Below are 12280 nucleotides of genomic sequence, written 5' to 3' on the forward strand. Positions count from 1 at the left end.
CTCCCCACTCACCGATGACCAGGACCAGGAGGAGAGGATATCCTGACACCAGATGTCAGCTGCCAGGGCAGACCCCACCTGCAGGAGCAGGCCTAGTCTGCACCCATTGCTTAAACACAGCCTGGGTCTGCCAGGAAGAAGTTGCTCTTCACGGGGGCAGATTACCTGGGAAGCATCCAGCCTGGACCAGGGAAAGGTGCATGCTGGGGACAGTGGTGGGCAGCAGTGCCCTCTCCCTGCCTGCACCCAGGTCCAGCCCATGGGCGGTGGATTTTGAGCTCAGTCTCCACCCTGCATGACTTGGATTGCAGGGTCATGTCACTGAATTCAAAAGCAGAACTTTGGGAGTCAAGAAATGGAATCTTGGATTTTTAACTTTTTGTTGTCATATGTTAAAGAGTATGAGGTGGTATGGAGTGATAGTCACACTGCCCAGGTGACTATAGGTGACTTGTTTTTCCTCTTTGAACCCATCTCCTCTCTGTAAAATGGGACTAAAAATAAAATACAGCTCAGAAGGTATGAGGATTAAGTGAAATGGTGCTCTTAACCATCTAGCAGGGACCTGCACAGAGGAGGTGCCGGCAAGTTGGGTCTTATTCACACTCCAGAATCCAGAGGAAATGGTACCTGGGTTTGGACCTCCACTGCATTTCAGGGTCAAGTAAAGCTTACAGGGTTCTCATTAAAAGGAAAATGTATTTCTTTTAAAAAATTGTATATGACAAATGCATTCCTTCTGGGCAAATTTATGCCCAGTATGAAGTGGGATCCAGAGGTACAGAGGCATGCAGTCGTCTGTAGGACTCCCAGGCCAGATGAGTATACACTAGAGGAAACCAGGCCCCCGAGCAATGGGTGGGTGGGTGGCTGGATTTTATACTTTTTATTTAACTGCTTAGTGCCCTACTGCTTTGGTTGAGGCCTTCATTTCCTTCATTTTCTCTGCATCAAACATATGTACTTTTGTGATAATTCTGGCCTCTGTGGGAAGCCTGTCAACAATTATCTAGGCATGTATAACTATGGTGTCTGTCCCCAGTATTTCAGGCAGGGGACCTCTCCACTCCACCGGCCTCTGCACACCTGGATTGAGAGCCCTGTGTTTTCATTTTGCCTGATTCAGGGTCTAATCACTGTCCACTAGGTGACCAGCCTCTAGCATGAGTACTGTCCCAGTGCCATGGAGATGCTGACTCAGTTCAATAGGGTACGTGGAAGGGGAAGCGGGTCATGGCCTAGTCATTTGCAGACGGGCCATCCCTAAGGATACACGGAGCCTCTTGAAAGCCACGGAGCCTCACGTTCTAGGCTGGGCACCTCCAATCGGCTCCTGGGGCCCAGGCTAAAGTTAAATTGCACTGCACAGCATCCCAGTAGTGGAGCTCACAGAGCCCCGTGTGGTGTAGGCATGTTTCTGCATGGGCAACTTCCCCTTCAGAAACAGGGAGGGCTGTGATGGTGGGTGCTAAGTCGGGCTTTTGAAGGTCACTCAGAAACCTCTCCTGCTGTCTAGGCAAGGTTTTCTCTTTCCCAGCATTTGCCAGGCTTCCTCCCTGTCTCTGCAGCCTGAAGATACTCCTGTTTGGCTACAAATATGTCAGCAACTGACATCTTGGAAAAGAATAAATGGGCCAAGTCAGAGTTTGATGCTCTGCCTCTTAAAAGTCACATCCAGTTTGCCAGATGGCAGGAGTGAGAATGCGATTTGATGTGGATTGGCCAAGTCACCCAGAGAGAGGCTCCTCCTCCTCATCAGAACCCTCACCACAGAGCTGTCTCCCAGCTGAGGACCAAGGTCATGTTCCCCTGCAACCCACCTTCCTGTGGATTCTCCCTCCCTGTTTCTTCCATATCCCTAGAAATCCCGGCTATGCATCATTGGAAATGTGCTACCTAAATATTATGCTCACATTATTCCTTCAGTTCCAAAATGTGTCATTGCTGCTTACTGTACAGAACAGTATCCTTTGCTGTGTATTTATTATGTTGGGGTTTTAATTTAATCAATTTTACTAAGTAATACAACCCCCTCGCTGCCCTGACTTATAATAATTAACGTGGGGCACACAGACACTCCTGCATGTATTCACCTACGGTATTTTTTTGGAATGCTTCTGCAGCATTAGCACACACAGACCAAATTCAGCCTCAAACACAAAATAGGAACAATGCTTACCTAAGTTTTGTTCATGTCAGCTGCAGAACCTTGAATGTAATAATTTGGTTGGGTCTACAGATCAGACCTCCTTGGTCCAGGTGATCATAGAGGCTGGGTCACAGACTCTTGAGTGTGCTCCTTCATTCAGAGCACACTCTGAATGTGGATCCACCTCCTGCCCTCCAGCTGCTGGTTTGCTTTGGCCAATGGGAAGCGCTGGCAGGAGATCAAAGGGCAGGAGTTGAGAAAGGTCAGGGTATTTATCCCACTGGCTCCTTCTTTCCAGGCTACAGTCTAAGATGTCTTAAATTTTGACATCTGCTTCTTGCCTTTAGTCACTATATCTCAGCTATTGCTTCTGCAGTTCTCTCAAAAAAATCTTTTCAAACTGAGCCTTTGATTTCTTTGCAAGACTCTGTTTCCCTCTAACATGCTCTGCAAATTGTAGCTCTGCCAGCAGAAGGCTTCTGTCTCTCTTTAAACTGAGTGTGCGTGTGTCCATCCTCTCAGGAAGAACCAGCATTGTTCTGTACACTATCACAAGAGAAGTGGAAAACTCCTTTTGGTGGAGTTACCACTTTCTTGTAACAGTTAGTTCACCCTCACCTTCACTGTGCCCAGGCCCAACTACCCTGTGCAAAGTCGTTACCTGGCCCATCATGAAAGTTTCTCTGGGTGTTATTCTCTAACCATGTCACAGCAGATTGTATCTTCAAAGATGGATGCAATAATATCTCCCATCCCTCATGCTCTTCTGCAATGTGACCTTGACACTCTTCTCACTGAGAGGTGGAATTTTTCTCTTTCTCTCTCCCTGCTTGGATATGGGTAAGCTCACGGTTGTGCCCACCAATGAAGTGGGGCAGAGCGATTCATTGTGATTTCTGAAACAGGGTCAAAGTCTAGTTGGCTTTGATATGGTCTTCTTGAAATGCTCACTCTGCAAAGGCCCCCTCCTGAGACCTTCCTTTCAGAACTTAGCTAGTAGGATGCGAGAAGCCCAAGTTGTTGGGGAGTGGTCTAGCCAGCATCCCCGTTGAGCCAGCCTGCCATCTATCCCAGCTCAGGCAGCAGACAAGGGAGTGAAGACCCTTCAGTGGGGGAGGCAGATACATGTGGGACGTGGATCCTCCAGTTCCAGCAATTCTACTCCCTCACAGTCCAAATCTTCCCAAATGAGGCCCCAGGCATTACAAGACAGAATAACCATCCCCACTGTGACCTTTTCAATGCTCGACACCTGGGATCCGTGCGCATACTCCATGGTTGTTGCTTTACACCACTAAGTTTAGGGGAGTTTGTTATGCAGTCGTGGTAACTGGACTACATTGTTCACCGCTGTGTGGTTACCTGGTGATGGGAGCCGCTGATTTGTTCAGAAATGCACTGTACCCAAGAACTAAGCTTTAAACAACAGTGCCTCTTCACCTCTATTCTAGAAGGAGGGGAGATAACAGAAGTTTAGATTTTTTTCCAAACACTGACTCAGTGATTTGAGAACAAGTATGGGTATTTAAAATCAAAGGATGCTATAAACATTCAGTATACTGCTCAAATTCCAGCGCTACTTTTATAATGTGGGGCTGCAAGTTTTCCTCCCTTTGCAGCAGTTGCCTCTAATCTTGCGGCCATCTGTCCCTGCTCTGATGAAAATAGAACACCCCATGCCTCCTTTCCCTGGTCCCTGCTCAGATTACATGCTTATATTAGGTTGAACTGTATGAAATTGCCATTTTGTAGGTCATAAATGGTTAAATCTTAGTAATTTCATGTGGTTCCACCTAATGTTGACCTCCAACTCCTCAAATACATGTATCACTGAATTGTATTTGAGATCTCAACCGAAATGAGACTTGCTCTCCGCTTCCCTTTCCTGCCCCACTCCAGCTAAACTGGATTATCTTGTATCACATCATCTTGTCCTTTCCTCCAGAGCACCTGTCACAATTTGTGATTATACGTGTGTTTATTATTTAATGTCTAATACCCCAACGAGACTTATGTAAACACCACGAGCACTGCATATCGTTGTTTCCGAGCCCCTCATGAGGGGCCTGGTACCTCATAGCCACTCAATAAATGTCAGCTCAATTAATGTATATACAATGTGGCTCTCTTCACATGTAGACAGTGTTTTTATTCGATTTCCAGAGCATCCTGAAAGCACTGTGGTCCTTGTCATTGTATCTGCAAGCTTCTAGAGCAATGAATGGTTTCTAATCCAATGGTCCATTAGACACGCTTGGAAAGATTTTAGAAAATACTCTGGAGACTGCCTTCCAATCAATCAAATCAAGGTCTCCAAGGAAAAGGGATGAGCCCAGTCATGGCTGGGAAACTGTTTGGGAAGGTAGAGACCCCATCTACAGAGATCTCTATGCTTGGTGCTGCAAAATTATAATGCTTTCTTGCTATTGCCCCAGTGGTAGAGCTTCAGTCCTCAATCAGGTAATTTTGTTCTCAGTCCCAGTTGCCTTCTTTGGGCACGTTAGATATTGTTACCAACCAGTAAGCTTTTGAGAACCAATCACACTTATTTTGCAAGTACTCTTTTCAGTAATTATACCAAGGAGTGAGTACCTCCAGATCTGCTCCAAATAAACATGAAATCTAAATTGAAAGAGTATGTGCTTCTAAGTGGGTTCTTCCACCTCTCCTTCCAACAGTACTCCCATGCTTGGGTTAGTCACTAAGTCGTATCCAACTCTTCTGCAACCCATGGACTGTAGACCTCCAGGTTTCTCTGTCCATGGGATTTCCCAGGCAAGAATGCTGGAGTGGGTTGCCATTTCCTTCTCCAGGAGATCTTCCCGACCCAGGAATTGAACCTGGGTCTCCTGCATTGCAGGCATGTTCTTTACCATCTGAGCCACCTCTTCCTATAGAGAAACTCTCAAGCCATCACATAACTTTCTTTCCCATCTTTCCAACTCTTGGAATTTTCCATAACTCACCATTTAAGGGAAATCAACACACCTATCCATTCATATTCATTTGATATCCAATGAATTCCATCAATGGAATCAGCTCTGGGAGCCATTCTTTCTATCCATCCATATTCATTTGAATACTGAACACCCACTGTGTAGCCTTTCTATGTGCCCAGAGCCAGCTCTTACCCATTAGAGGGCGCACCAACCTGAATAAGGCTTAGTCCTGCCCCCAATAAGCTCATGTAATGAGAAATTGAAACCATGTGATATGTGCTATTTTAGCAACTTGTAAAAAGTATCATTGGGACACAGTGAAAAAAATGATTAATTATTGGTAGGAGCTGGACATATATAAGTAGGAGTCCACTGGAGGCAAAATTAGCAAGTTAAAGATGTCTGCTGTTGCTGCTGCTAAGTCACTTCAGTTGTGTCCAACTCTGTATGACCCCACAGATGGCAGCCCACCAGGATCCCCCGTCCCTGGGGTTCTCCAGGCAAGAACACTGGAGTGGGTTGCCATTTCCTTCTCCAATGCATGAAAGTGAAAAGTGAAAGTGAAGTCACTCAGTTGTGTCCAACCCTCAGCAACCCCATGGACTGCAGCCTACCAGGCTCCTTCGTCCATGGGATTTTCCAGGCAAGAGTACTGGAGTGGGGTGCCACTGCCCTCTCCGACAGATGTCTGGGCAAACGCAAAACCTAAAAAATTAGAATAAACCCGAGAGTCCTGGATATAATTGAAATAAATCAAGCAGTAGATAGGTATATGTCAGCTCTTTATTCTAAATGTGGCCTCAGACCACAGAGGGCCCTCTTCTCATTTCTTAAGAACAAGACATGTTGTGCATTTGTTCCTCACATTCACACAAAACTAATCCCATTTTCATAAACTTTATTGATTCCACTGTGCTGTTTATAGCTACTGATTTTATATACTCTTCTCATCAAACTGAAAGTTGATCATTTTGCTTCATACATATTGCAGTAATTAGACTGCTCACCTTGATGGCACAGTAGTGTTTGTACACTGTGCCAGTGACGCTGCTGACAAAGCACAGTCTATCTCACTCTACTGCATTGCCCTTATTAATTCTCCCAGAGCCAACCAAGCTCTGTTTCTCTTGGGAATTGCCTGGGAGGCAGAAAGTCTTATTTCTGTCCCATTTTGGTATTCCTAGGGCTGAGAAGTATTTTGAATTGGTCTCACTTTCCAGTAAATTCAACCTACTCGATTCTGAACCAGGGTTTGTTTCGGTTATCTCTTGCTGGATGACAAACCACACCAAAACTTAATGACTCAAAATAACAACAATAATTTATTGTCTTTCATAGTTCTGAGGGTTGACCAGGCTCAGCTGGATGGTTCTTCTGCACTGTGTGGTGTTGGATGGGGTTGCAGTCATCTAGGGGCTTCACCAGGGTGGACTTTCTAAGCTGCCTCACCAACATGGTTGGGAATTGGTCCTGGCCGTTGGCTGGAAGCTCATCTGGGACTGTTGACCAGAGCACCTTAGTTCTCCTCCAGTCAGGTTTTCCACATGGCTTGAGCTTTTCATAGCATAGCGAGGATTCCAAGAGGAAACATGTCTAGCACACAAGAGCAGAAACGGCAGGCCTCTCAATGCTCAGCCTTGGCAATTACACAGTGTCATTTCTACTGCTTTCTATTGGATGAAGAAAGCCAGAGGGCCAGCCCAGAAACAAGGTGAAAGGATATAGATCCATCTCTTGATGAAATGAGTGGCAAAGAACAGGCAGCCATCTTTAATTCATTGTATTTTCTCCTATCAGTTCAGTTCAGTTCAGTTCAGTTGCTCAGTTGTGTCCAACTCTTTGCAACCCCATGAATTGCAGCAGGCCAGGCCTCCCTGTCCATCACCAGCTCCCAGAATTCACTCAGACTCATGTCCATCAAGTCAGTGATGCCATCCAGCCATCTCATCCTCTGTCATCCCCTTCTCCTCCTGCCCCCGATCCCTCCCAGCATCAGAGTCTTTTCCAATGAGTCAATTCTTCACATGAGTTGGCCAAAGTACTGGAGTTTCAGCTTTAGCACCATTCCCTCCAAAGAAATCCCAGGGCTGACCTCCTTCAGAATGGACTGGTTGGTTCTCCTTGCAGCTCAAGGGACTCTCAAGAGTCTTCTCCAACACCACAGTTCAAAAGCATCAATTCTCCAGCGCTCAGCTTTCTTCACAGTCCAACTCTCACATCCGTACATGACCACAGGAAAAACCATAGCCTTGACGAGACGGACCTTTGCTGGCAAAGTAATGTCTCTGCTTTTCAATATGCTGTCTATAGCATATAATTTTCTCCTATAGAGATCAATGTATTTGCTGAGGACAGAGTATGCCACAAAATGTATCTCTGATATTGCCCAGTTGTTTCACAAATGTACGAGTCTATTGCATTTCTTGGACTTCCCTGTGGCTCAGCTGGTAAAGAACCTGCCTGCAATGGAAGGGACCTGGGTTTGATCCCTGGGTTGGGATGATCCCCTGGAGAAGGGAAAGGCTACCCACTCCAGTATTCTGGTATGGAGAATTCCATGGACTGTATAGTACATGGGGTCACAAAGAGTCAGACACGACTGAGTGACTTTCACTCACTTTGTAATTGTAATTATTGCATTTCTTAGAAAATCAACACAAAGGCCAGCATGACTACCCCACACCCTTTTAAAGCACTTTTACTATAATGGAGAGTAATCAGGCTCAGACACTATGCTTCTGTTTGCTCTTCTATCTCACTGATATCGATGACAATTGTGAAAGAAAGGCATGCTTGCATTTTTCATTTATATTTTGTCATTTTTGCATTGAATAATACTTCTATATCCTTTACAAGCTCTAATCAAAAAAGAGCTCTAATCAAAGCAGGTTTATATAGGTTTTCTGGAGAACAAAGGTATATACAAAAGAACAATTCACCAATTGTTCTGATCTGATGTTGAGATTAAGTTAACCCTTAGCCATAACACTTTGTCCAAGGCAATTTTTTTTCTAAATATTTCCAGGTTTGGTCTAACATTTTGTATAAGTTCATTTATTCATTAATCCATCCATCTATCACTCATACATTACCTTTTGGACATTTCCACTTGGATAACCTCCTTTGGCACTGTCAACACAGCAGATGAATGAGGCAGAACCCCTGCTTAAAGTGACCCCACAACTTGAGGAACTGAAATGTAGACAACTTTGTAACACACCAATGATGGCATAAAGCAAAGGGTGAGAGAACACAAGCAAAGGGTAATCACTTTTGCCTGGGTGAGTCAGGGAAGACTTGTGGAATATGTGGGGAGAATGGCAAATGCAAGGGGAAGGGGCAGCAGAGGACCTGGGAAAGCGGGGCTGGAGAGTTTGGGAATGGCGTTGAATGCCATGTTTTGGTCACCTTGGTATAGGTGATGGTGAGAAGGCAAAAGGTTTTTAAAAAGTAATTGCTTTTGGCAGTGTTGTGTAGGAAATGGAGGAGGGTGTTTCAGGAAACAACCTATAGAAGAAAGACACAAAGGTAGGAATGGGAGGCACATTTGAAAAATTCACAGATGAGCCAGGATTGCTAGAGAAGTGGAGGTGGCCTGGGAAAGCTAGTGGCCACTCATGAAGCCGTTTCAGATAAGTGCCCAAGCGCCTGGCCTTTGGTCCCCAATCCTCTGTGGTCTGTCTGGACACCTCCACCTGTGCATGTCTTTATGCCACTGTTTCTCCTGCCCATGGTGTCTACCTTGGTTGAACTTCCATCCCAGGCTACAGTCCTTCTTGGCTCTCCATGCTGCCTGCACTGTGGGGCTCCCCAAGTGTGCCTTGTAGGGGATGTTCCCCTGCTGTGTTTCCCCATGGTACCTCTACCTCCTAGCGTGCCCCTGGTCCCTTGTCTTATTGGGGTGGGTGTGAGGTCACAGACCTCCTGGCTGCTTTAACTCTCAGTTTCTAAGAAAAAAAAATTCCCAAACAACCCAGAGTTAAGATCTCAAAGCCCTTTATAATCTGTAAAGTTGTGTGCAAATAGTATTATTGCCATCATTATGAGTTCCAGAATTCTACAAATCCTTGGTAGTCAAGAGCTTGTGTGTTTTTCATTTCCTCTAAGGCACTTGGCATGGTCCTTTGGTGGTATATATGTCCTCAATAAGTAATGGTGTGTAATGAATAGTAATAATATATAGTTTATTTTAAAGCCATGTTTACCCTTTCCAAGCATTGGGGTAATTTTTCTTCCAAACATTGGGGTCTGTGGACGGTTTTAAAAGGTACACTAAAGTTCAAGAGTTCTTCATTGATCCTTTCCTTTCAATCTTGGAATTTTAATAAAACAACTACTGGCCGTTAAAGCCCATATATCATGAGAGTGTAGCAACAAAATTAAAAATGAGAAATTATTGGGACAAGGAGATACCATTTCACATGTGTTAGGATGGCCATAATTAAAAAGGCAGGTAAAAACAAGCATTGACAAGGATGTGGAAAAATTAGAAACTTCATACGTTGCTGATGGAAATGTAAAGTGGTGCTTTTGAAGAGTTCCCCAAATATTTAAATAGGGTTATTATATGACCCAGAAATTCCTCTCCTAGATACATATCCAAGAGAATTGGAAACATATATTCACACTAAAATTGATATACAAATGTTCTCTAAAGTATTAATGATATTGAAAGTGAAAGTGTCAGTCGGTCAGCCATGTCTGACTCTTTGCAACCCCATGGACTGCAGCACACCAGGCTTTCCTGTCCATCACCAACTCCCAGAGCTTACTCAAACTCATGTCCATAGATTTGGTGATGCCATCCAACCATCTCATCCTCTGTCGTCCCCTTCTCCTCCTGCCTTCAATCTTTCCCAGCATCAGGATTTTTTCCAATGAGTCAGTTCTTCGCATCAGGTGGCCAAAGTATTGGAGTTTCAGCTTCAGCATCAGTCCTTCCAATGAATATTCAGGACTGATTTCCTTTAGGATGGACTGGTTGGATCCCCTTGCAGTCCAAGTGACTCTCAAGAGTCTTCTCCAACACCACAGTTCAAAAGCATCAATTCTTCAGCACTCAGCTTTCTTTATAGTCCAACTCTCACATCCATACATGACTACTGGAAAAACCATACCTTTGACTAGATGGACCTTTGTTGGCAAAGTAATGTCTCTGCTTTTTAATATGCTGTCTAGGTTGGTCATAACTTTTCTTCCAAGGAGCAAGCGTCTTTACATTTCATGGCTGCAGTCACCATCTGCAGTGATTTTGGAGCCCCCAAAATAAACTCTCTCACTGTTTTCATTGTTTCCCCATCTATTTGCCATGAAGTGATGGGACAAGATGCCATGAGCTTAGAATAGTAGACAAAAAGTGAAAACAATCCAAATGTCCACCAACTGATGCATGGATAAGTAAATGTGGTATATACCTACAATGAAATATTATTCTGCCACAAAAAGGAAGGAAGTACTGATACATGCTACAACATGGATGAACCTTGAAAGAATTATGCTTCATTAAAGAAGCCAGTCACAGTAGGCTACGTATTATAGGATTTTGTTTATATGAGATGTTCGGTTTTAAAAGGCAACTACACAGAGACATAAGGTAGAATAGTGGTTACCTAGGACTGTGTGTCATGTGGGGAGGGAAACAGGACAGTAATTGCACTAAGGGGTATGGGTTTTATTGGGAGGTGATGAAAATGTTCTAAAATTGATTGGTGGTTATGTAACTTCGTAAATATATTTTAAAACATGGAATTTTACATTTTAAGTGGATGAATTTATGGCATGTAAATTATATCTCAATCAAGCTCTTTCTAAAAAGTAATTAGTGTGAAGAGAGATTTATAAGCATTTCAACCCTTGTTGGTGTTCATCTATCTTCTAATTCTGCCCATCCCTCCATGATGAGCTCCTCAACTCTGAGAGTGAAGCTGTCACTCCTGCTATAGATCTCTCTGTGTCCTGGCAAGGGGAAGCAACTGTGGTTACATCCAGCTCTCAGCCCCTCTTTTTTCCCAGGTCCTCTGTGGGCCATCTCCTACATCTGTAGCATGAGCTCTGGTCCCTTAGGCTCTATAAATCACACTCTCCATTCTGCCCTTGCACTTGAAAGTGATCTGAGATACTTTGTAGAAAGGATGAGGCAGCCCATAAAAATAACTAGTATTGTACCAATTTTCCTCATCTGGTGGTTTGGGGGAAACATATTTGTAAAATTATAGCAAATGTGAGAAGCCACAGAAAATTGCCTCTCATCCAAATGGAGAAGCTAGATTTTTTATTTTGTTTTATTGATCAGTGAGGTAGGGGCAGTGATATTTCACTTTGTAGTTTGCCTGCAGGAGCAACATCCACCCATCCTGCTGCAGCTGCCAGGCCAACTAAACGAGCCGACCATTCTGTGTGCATCTAAGGCCCCCATGCAGGCTCCTGGAGTCCTGAGCTGGCAGCTCCATCTCCCCAGAGTGCAAATGCAACTTGAAGTATACGACTTACAAAGGGAGCGTTCTGTTACAGACAAGTTGGAAGAGTCTGTTTGACAGTTGAAGTCAGACCGTTTTGATTTTTACATAAAAATAGTTAAACATCCCCTTGACAGGTTTATTCTAATTTGGTAAAGGCAATAATTTTATGGGATGGTAACTGTTTCCTTGCAGTCCTGATTCCTGCTGTTTCCTGCATTTTCTTCTAATTGGCAGATTGATGGGCTCCCAAGAATTTGCTCAAAAGCCATTTGCAGAAGAAGACAGACAAATCAGAGGGCCTTGCCTTCTCTCTTGAGAGATGACTTCTAATAGTCTAGGTGAGAGGGCTATTTTTACGCACAATTTACAAATGATTACTGGCATATTCATGGACTTTTTACTAATTTAGATTTAATTTGTATGAAAGTAATAAATGAATGTGTTTAGTTTAAAAATCAAATGCTACAAAACTTTTAAAGAAAAACAGCAACCCTTTCCCCCACCCAACTGTTGCCCCTAATTTCTTCATCCATGAGATTCCAGGAAATTCCTTTCATTTCTTTACCTGTACCTCCTGTTATTTACCTTTATATTTCTAAATAACAATATTATACTGCTATTTCTTTATTTTTCAGTTACAGCTGTTACCCATTAACTTCCTGCTGTGGAAGATCAGAATTCAGCTTTCTCATATTCCCCCAACTTACCATCCTGGAAATTGCTTTTTCTTTTCT

This window comes from Ovis aries, chromosome 4 (genome assembly GCF_016772045.2).
Source record: "Ovis aries strain OAR_USU_Benz2616 breed Rambouillet chromosome 4, ARS-UI_Ramb_v3.0, whole genome shotgun sequence".
NCBI lineage: Eukaryota > Metazoa > Chordata > Mammalia > Artiodactyla > Bovidae > Ovis > Ovis aries.